We start from the raw sequence: 8984 nt of genomic DNA, 5'->3' as shown, positions 1-8984 counted from the left end.
ATTTCAGACTGAGTTCTCATCCCAAGTCCATGCTGATCGGCCTTATAAGAGTTTAACTTTGCTTAATGAGCTCCTTCATACAGGGTTCAAACCTTCTACCAGGGCAAGTCAAGCTGAACAGAACAACTGTCTTTTCAACGTACACTGACTTAAAGAACTCACCCTTCACATCAAATGACAACAACGAGAAACAGACTTGTATTTTATCCAGCTTTTCAACTGCGTGATAAGCTCTGGAGCTAATTAATTTAATAGACTAAAAGATGCCCATTTTCTTTATTTACTTCTTTTTTTTTTTTTTTGTCTTGATCAACATTAGCGTGCTTGAACGAACACCTCTATTTTTCTTAGAGTTTTAAAGCTTCGTTTCATGTGGGAGAAAAATGGCTAAATATGTCAGGGTTTATCAAACAGAGCCTTGCTTTTTTGGCTGGTCCCTTTTGCCTTATCTAGCAAACACATTACCCTCTCCATCAAAATGTGGTCGAGCAAACAAGGCAGTAAAGCCCGCACACATAACCAGAGCTACCTTTAAACAGCCTCTAGACTCTTTAAACTCAGCTAGAAAGCTGATTAGGTCCCAGATCTTGCGTATTATCTTATTTTTGATAGCTGTGCTATGAAAAGGCAATAAAGAAAAAGCTGTCTAATAAGAAGGCAAGTTAAAGTGTCTGCTTACTTAAGAGGTATACTTAAAAGGAAGGAGGAAAAAAGACCTATGTAAACTAGTGGAACTATTTGCAAATCTCAAAGGGAGCAATTGTTCAAAAAAAAAAAAAGAATTTATTTGTGAGTTAAAGGGGAGCCACGATATTTCCTTAAATCTCAGCATTCACATACAGGAAACAACTTCGTCGTGGCGTATTTTCCTTTCTGGGGATATTCTCGTATCTTTGCTTAGTACACTGTCGACAACTTTGAAGCTGTTGTTTGTTCAAATGGGAGAGAGTCAAAGATTCCTTCCAGGCCTATGGAATAACCACAAAAAGACACACAGGAAGTTATGTATATTTCACTGAGGTTACCTTTCCCTGATCTAAGAGTGAATTAATTAAAAGGTGAGAAAATACTTAACACTGAAACTGACTTGAAATATCTGAGATGCACTTTTCCTATCAAACACAGCAATGGCAGGTATTTAGAAGGAAATATGTCAGCCAATGAGCAAATTGCATGCCTGTTTTTCTGCATCTTAAAGTCACTGAAAGTCCAACTTCTTGGGACTCTACAGATTTTTGGCGTATGTGCAGAGTGGAAACAGACTGGCTTACCCCACGGAGCAGGTGGAAAAGAAATGATGTGAAAGGGATATGGAATGCTGATTTAAACAGATGGGGGGGGTTGATTCTAGGTGGCAAGGTCAATGTTAACATGTGTAAGAAAACACCAGCTCCTGTCTGGACGTGTTTGCAAGATTTGGTTTGGGAAGTGACATAAAATGAAAACTATTCCTACCTGAGGTTCTGCGATCTAATTGTAACAAAAGCAAGTCATATTCTGTATCCTTGGAGGGTGACTTGGAGGGACTGGGGACGGGTGCTGTTAGCTGCCATTCAAGGACTCTGGTTCCATTTAGCCCAGATCTTGAGTTACTATCTGGAATGGCACTAGATCAGCTCAAAAACATAAAGAAAGATATCCCATAGTTGAGGCAATGCTGATTTTATTCCCAGTCGAAACTGGCTTTGTCTTAATTCCAAAAGTCAACATGTGAAAAAAAAATCAAACCCTGAAAAAAGTGTATTATCTAACTCTATTCCTTTTCATACCAAGACTCTAGTTTTTAATCAATATCCTAACATGAGGAAATGAGGAAACATCCTTTTCTGTTAAAAAAGAAATTTAAACTTGGGGCGCCTGGGTGGCTCAATCAGTTAAGGGTTTGACTCTTGGTTTCAGCTCAGGTCATGATCTCACGGTTCCTGAGTTCGAGCCCTGAGTCAGGCTCTGTGCTGACAGCATGCAGCCTGCTTGGAATTCTCTCTCCCTCTCTCTCTCTCTGTCACTGTCTCTCTCTCTCTCCTTCTGCCTTTCCCCTGCTTACTCTCTTTCTCTCTCTCAAAATAAATACACTTAAAAAATTCTTTTTTAAACCTTTATTTTTTTTAAGTGCACTTGTTTATTTTGAGAAAGACAGAGACAGTGCCAGCAGGAGAGGGGCAGAGGGAGAGGGAGAGAGAGAATCCCAAGCAGGTTTCATGCCGTCAGCACCGAGCCAGACTCAGGGCTCGAACTCAGGAACCGTGAGATCATGACCCGAGCCAAAACCAAGAGTTGATGCTTAATTGATTGAGCCACCCAGGTGCCCCTAAACTTTTAAAAAAAAATTTTAATGTTTTATTTATTTTTGAGACAGAGAGAGACAGAGCATGAGCAGGGGAGGGGCAGAGAGAGAGGGAGACATAGAATCCGAAACAGGCTCCAGGCTCTGAGCCGTCAGCACAGAGCCCGACGCGGGGCTCGAACTCACGAACCATGAGATCATGACCGAAGCCGAAGTTGGACGCTTAACCAACTGAGCCACCCAGGCGCCTCTGTGCCCCTAAACTTAAAAAAAAAAAATTTATTTAATACATTTAAACTTGAACAGCTTCATAGAAGATAATTCCTAGCACATAGGAAAAGAATATCATAAAACCCAGAGGCTGTTAAAATTTGCCACGAAGGACTTAAGTACATAAGGCAAAATGGGGAGGCAGTGTGCTGGCATCCTTACCAAACCAGGGGCTAAGAAGTCACATAGCTGTTTGCCTTTTTAGAGGCTCTTAGCGGAATTTTCCTGTGACTCAGCCTACAAACCGTTCAGTGGCGTGCCAACCACACCCTGCAGCAGCGTTTCAGCTTGACATTTACAAGGAAGGCGACTTACTGGGGCTCGGGAGACTGGGAGCAAGACAGTCATCGCTCGGCCCCAGGGATGGTTTTGCACTGCAGTTCAGCGCCTTCATAGAACCACTTCAAATACAGAGTTGAAGTTTTGGAGTCTAATCGCAACGCTGTGGGTGACCGTAAATAAAAGCACTGTTGGGGCGTCTGGGTGGCTCAGTCGGTTAAGCGTCCGACTTCGGCTCAGGTCACGATCTCGCGGTCTGCGAGTTCGAGCCCCACGTCGGGCTCTGTGCTGATGGCTCAGAGCCTGGAGCCTGTTTCAGATTCTGTGTCTCCCTCTCTCTCTGACTCTCCCCTGTTCAAGCTCTGTCTCTCTCTGTCTCAAAAATAAATAAACGTTAAAAAAACAAAAAGCACTGTTGTCAATAACACAACGCGACACTGATGCAAACGGTGGTCTGCGATGTTAGCAGATGCCAGCCTAGTAATAAATACACGGCGGACGCTGCCTTAGGAGCGTCGTGTCTTAACTCGCTCCTTACAGCAACCCCCGAGGCAGGCACTATTATAATTTCACTAGATGAGGAAACTGAGGGGCAGAGAATTGTAGTAACGTGTGCCCAGGGCTGCAGAGCTAAGAAGTGGTCAAACTTCAAACAAGTTCAGTCGCGTGCGTGTCTGTGCGTGAGCATGTATGAAACGTGGCAAAGGTGCCCCTTGGAAAGAAATGGGAGCCCAGCCAATTTATTGGTCTCCCCCGGAGACAATATAGGAAAGTATTTTTTTTTTTGTCATTATTGGGGGTAATATACATTGCATTCTATTAAAGAAACCTGGTGGTGGATGGCTTTAAAAAAAGGTTATTTTCAATGCAAACCAATGATTTGTAAAAACGGTTTGGGAAAAGGCTGCAAATTGATTTACAGCGTAGCTCAGAATTCCTTAGCTCACCTCATTAAAATGTGGAGATTTCGTTCACCACAAATTGGCCTTTCCTTCATCTTGCTTCATTTGCTACCTTAGGGCCCCCCGACTGACACTCTGTCATAGGTAAATATTTCCTTTGTCAGCCTACCCTTTTCTCTGTCTCTGTGGATGTTGTGTCTGTACTTACTTTTGATAATGTCTGTTTTTGTCCGCAGAAAGACGCATGTCCTGGAGTTTTGCAAATAGTTTGGGTCTTGTCACTGAACACCATCTAGGGATAAATAGCAACATCAAAGGATTAAGAAAAATTGCTGAAGTTAGTATTGTCAGCAAAGAAGGTATGCCATCAGAGTCACCCACACCTGCCCCAAGTCTAAGGGACAATTAAAAGGAAATGTTCGCTGGAATGGAAAGTAGAGATCACATTTGATTAATCTCTTTACCATCATTATAAAGTACACAATCAAGCCAAAAGATGCATTTTTGTGAATAACAGCACGAAAGGGAAGGAAATGAATGAATGAGTAGATGAATGGATGAGAGAGTAAGAAAGTTTTAATTATAAATGTTGCCATTGTTGCTATCACTGGGATATACAAGAATTTTTCCTGCAATGTTAACCTAAGACCTGACGAGAAAAAATAATTACTTTAGATGCGCTGACTTATTTGGGGGGCAATTATGCACTTAACATCTTTTTAAAATGCTATGAATCTTCACCCTCCGGTGCAGCATTATATACTTATGCAATTAACCACACTGATAATGACCTTCCCATCTGATCTAGAATGACAAAATGAAACTCTGATCGACAAAGAGATTCATAACAGTGCTAAGGTGGCCTTTCCAGGCTTCATGAGTCATCCCAAGAGTTTCTGAAGGACAAACATAAAAGTAGCAAGCACAATAAACAACAGTATGTCTATTACTGAGAAAAGAACACACATTTGAAACTTTACTTTTACTCACACACACACACACACACACACACACACCCGTTGCTAACCCGATTAATAGAAACCCAAGAAGATGCACCAAAAAACGTGTTCCATTTTTGGAAACACTATTTTTTCAAGCACAAATTAGTACCCATACCCATGCGTACTCTGTTGGTGTTAGTTTTTTGAAAGTCAAGGAGAAAGCTCCTTTCCTCCAGAAATCTCATAGGAAGTAATTATTCACTGGTCCGTCAATAGGTAGTGCTAATTTCACTAGGATGTGCCCAGATCATTAGGATCATTTACTTGAAAAGACCCAAATAGTATGAAAGTGTATGTATGGACAGTTTGTTCTTGTGGGGGGGGAAAGAATCGTTTTCTCACCCACGGGGTTGGGGGTCTGGGGCCATTGAATATTAGTAACAATCCAGTCTGCTGCCAGAGGAGGTTAGGAACCAATTCCCAGTGCAACATCAGAAAACTGTAAAAAAAAAAAAAAAGAACCATTTTGTCTCCCTGCCTACTGCTTTCCACATCCCATAGCTGTTATTGAAAGAGAGCAAAGGAAAAGCAAAAGAGAAGCCCACACTATTTGACATTTCCACCACGACACCCAACCACCTCGCCACCCCCCAGTTAAGGAAATGTTAGCCCAGCCACAAATCAAAATGAATAATCTGATTACACTTGGGGAACCAGAGTAAATAAAGGTTGTGTGCCCTGTAATTACCCACACTGAACCATCTCAGGAGGTATTTAAAATATTTGGGGGTTGCAGGTGGAGAAAGGTTTCTTGGCCGTAGTTGTTCATTGAAATCTCTTACAGGATATTTTTTTTTTTTTTTTGAAACCTAGCCTGTGATGCAGAGCCTGCTGGGCTAAATTATGAACCAAAGGCTTTGGGGTGGGAACAATCAATCAAAATACCTGGGGTAGTGTGTAATGTGCATGATCTTGTCAGCAGGAGCAGGCTGCCCCTGAACACGGTCCCTCAGCAGGTTAAATAAATATGATACTATAGACAAACCGACAGGATCACACGGCTACATCAATCAGCTGTTGATAAAATACAATCTTCCTTTAATACACGCTGAGAAAGTTATTTAACACTTACAAAACCTATATCCATTTCTTGTCCTTTTTTTTTTTTTCTTTCCAAAGTGTTACTCTTTTCAAGAGCAGGGGGAAGAAGTTGAGCCATCTCGGGTGGAGGAAGGGGATTTAATGGACCCAAAGAAACAGACGCGGCAGCCTAACCTGGGGGGGGGGGTGTGTACAAATAACAGCCGTGGGGGTGGGGGAACCGGCCGGAGCGTCCCCCCCCCCCCGCCGAATGCAAACCATGCCTGAAGCTTTGCAATCGGTCTCAAAAAAAAAAAAAAAAAAAGTGGATACCCTTGTTGAAACTACCCCCGCAGGGAAGCCCCCCGGGTGCACAAGCAAACGCGCGCGTTATTTCAATTCCGTTCTTATTTCAGCTCTGCAGTTTGCCTGCCTCTGGAGCAGATGAGAGAACCATTCAGGATTTATGGGGGGGGGGGATGGAGGGGGGTTGCTGGACAGGAAATCATTTAACAGGCAGGGGTGGGGTGGGGAGGGGGGCTCCAGTGAACTTAGAAAAGTGACCCCATAGACCCGGTGGTTAAGGGGTGATCGTGGCTGACTGCACACCGGTGAAACTTGGGGGGGGGGTCAGTACTAGGGAAACAGGGAGACAACTGCCCTGAGTTCGCAGCGAGGGTGCTAAGCGCCTGTGTGCTCTGTGGCTTGAGAAAAAGCCCATCGGTGATTAAGGAGCCACTCTCCCCGCTTGCAAACAGGCGACAATGACAGGGGGTTGGTGCCAGGACCCTCCAGAGCGCCGGCCCAGGCTGGACCGTAAGTCGATTATGACTTTAACCTTCGCCTGGCGCCCGCTGTCCCCCCACCCACCCACACGCGGCCGCCTGGCCTCCACTGTAACCCCGGGGTCCTCTCCTCTGTCGCGCGTGGACCCGCGACACCGCGCGCCCGGGGCAGGGCCGGGCGGGGAGTGGCCGAGCGCCGGGGAGGGCGTCGGAGGCCAGGAGTGGGGGGAGAGCCCCGGGGAAGTGCCGACGGGCTGTCTCTTAACGAGTGCAGATTAATGTCCCATCTCACACTAAGCTCTCCTAAGTGCCGTCGCTCCAGCCCAAACACTGCGAGCGTGGCGAGGCGTCGCCTGCCACTCAAAACGCCGATCTTTCCCAGCCTGTTGAAATAACCCGCCGGGGCCGCCGGAGGTGCTGACGGCCACGTTTGTCAGCGCGCGGAGCCGCGCGGGACCCTCCTCGGCGGCGACCGGGGCTCGGAACCAATCCAACGCGCGCGAGCGCGGCCGCACTCGGCGCGGCTCCTCCCTCGGCCACGCACGCCCTCCCCTCTGGTTTCCCGAAGATTCGCGCGGGGAGAGGCTGCTTTTGGGGACCCAGGGGTCTGCGGCGGGGACGACTTAGGTCGCCGCGAATCTGCTCCTTGCCCCGCACTGTCGCAGGCTCGCCTGGGCGGCCCGTGCCACGTAGGCGCAGAAGGCGACAGATGGAGACCCGGCAAAGAACCGGACCGGGACGGCCGGCCTTCACGGACCCCCTCGGCCCCAACAGGCCCCAGTCCCCCGGCAGACTCCCTGCCCACGCCCCACGTCCAACTGGGAGGCTCCGTCCCCTGGGCCGGAGGCGGGGAGGGATCCAGGTGAGGGAGGGAGGAAAGGAGGGATCTGGCTCCCCTAAGAGCGCTTTCCATCCCGGAAACTCGCTTGAGGTCCCCTCCCGACCCCCGACCCTCTCCCCCCCCCCCACCCCCGGGTGCGGCTTCAGCTCGCGGTGGCGGCGACCCGGGCCTCGGGGACGGGGGAAGGCGCTGGAATCCTTGCAGCCTTTTTGGAGACTTGGCGCTTTCAAGAGCTCTTTACCTGAAACTGACACCCGCAAGCACTCCCCGGGGACCTGTTGGGCAGATGGAGTGGCAGGGCCAGGCGGGGCCTGTTGGCGAGACACGGGGACATTTGTCATGGGTGACCCGGCACCTCGGCTTCTGAGCCCACGCCGGCGCGGGGAGGCCCGCGCTAATGTAATAAAGCGAGAGCGACAAGAGGAAAGGCCTCTCTCGCCCCGGGGCCGCCACATGCTCACTCCGTTTTACTGTCAGGGCTGGTCGAGGCTGTGGCTTCATTTCATATTCCATTAATATTTACAGCAGCTATTGAATTTCCCATTACAAAGTTCACCATACACACTGCTAATATGAAATTTTAATAGTATTGTGCACATTATGAAAAGTCCCACCATTAAGAGGGGACGCGGGAGGGTCCTAGGGAGAAGTTGCCCTGGGAAGTTATCCTCCACTGAACGCTTGAAATGCCCCCCAACGCCCCCCTCCCAGGTCATTACATGAATTCATTTGCGACTATTACCATAAAGACGCGAAACGGTGGGCATTTTATCAACACGGAAATCAAAAGCGAAGGAGGGAGGCAAGTGGGTAAAAAGCCCGCTGGTTAAACTGAGTTTGCAAAGTTGTGCGTGTTGGTGCTTTGCCGTGACTTACGGATGTTTCTACACCGCCGCAGCTAGGCGTCCCTGGGGGGCAAGGGGGCGCCTGAGGAACCGGCAGAAGTTTCCAGGTTGGGCTGGGTTCTGGCCGCAGCCGGTCCGAGGCGGAGGCTCCGAGCGCCGGCGGGGCGGTGGGTGAGGCCGCCCTCTCCTCCCCACTCCCCTTCCCCGTACGCCTGGCTCTAAGCTCTAGAAGTTCCCAAGGCTGCAGTCCTGGGGTGGCCCCGGGGGGAGGGGGAACCTCCCCCGAGAACCGTGTCACCTGTTTGGCAACTTCTCAGGACTGGCACCCTAAGTTCGGGTGGTTCTCTGGCAGGAAGATTGCCCTGAGAAACGTGGTTCCCTTGCCACGTGTTTTGCAACGGAGCAGCGAGGGGCAAATGCTACCCTGGAGGGAAAAGGAGAGGAGGGGGAAGGAAGAGAAGGAATGTGGCCTGGACCGTTGGAAGGGCGGGTGCACACACCCTAACCCCAGGGTCCCGCCGCCCAAAGCGGCAAACCCAGAGGCTCCAAGATGGCAACACCGAGCCCTAGGATACAGTTTGTCTCGACGGCCCCTCGAGGGCTGCACAGTGGAGCGGGGGCGCTGGGGCTGGAGACGCACCGTCTGCTGCAGAGGGGCAGCGGGGGGGGGGGGGGGCGGAGGGCGTCCCCTTCCTCCAGAGCTCGCAGGCCGGTGGGTCCGTGCGCCCACCTTCCGCTCAGGTCCGAGCCCCGCCCA

The 8984-nt window shown here is 49.1% G+C and overlaps 1 long non-coding RNA gene across 1 annotated transcript in view; it reads right to left on the bottom strand.

Annotated features, from left to right (window-relative positions):
* Positions 1–287: 287 nt before the first annotated feature.
* LOC115515560 overlaps positions 288–8984 on the bottom strand; it is a 19063-nt gene continuing 10366 nt past the window's right edge. The window contains exons 2-3 of the long non-coding RNA XR_003969334.1: positions 3944–4027; positions 288–968 (exon numbers count right to left, since the gene is read on the bottom strand). This is a non-coding gene — a long non-coding RNA (uncharacterized LOC115515560). The remainder of the gene's footprint in view (positions 969–3943; positions 4028–8984) is intronic.

The sequence above is a fragment of the Lynx canadensis genome, chromosome B3 (assembly GCF_007474595.2).
Source record: "Lynx canadensis isolate LIC74 chromosome B3, mLynCan4.pri.v2, whole genome shotgun sequence".
NCBI lineage: Eukaryota > Metazoa > Chordata > Mammalia > Carnivora > Felidae > Lynx > Lynx canadensis.
The sequence above is the reverse complement of the archived record's forward strand: the minus strand, read 5'-3'. Positions and strand labels throughout refer to the sequence as shown.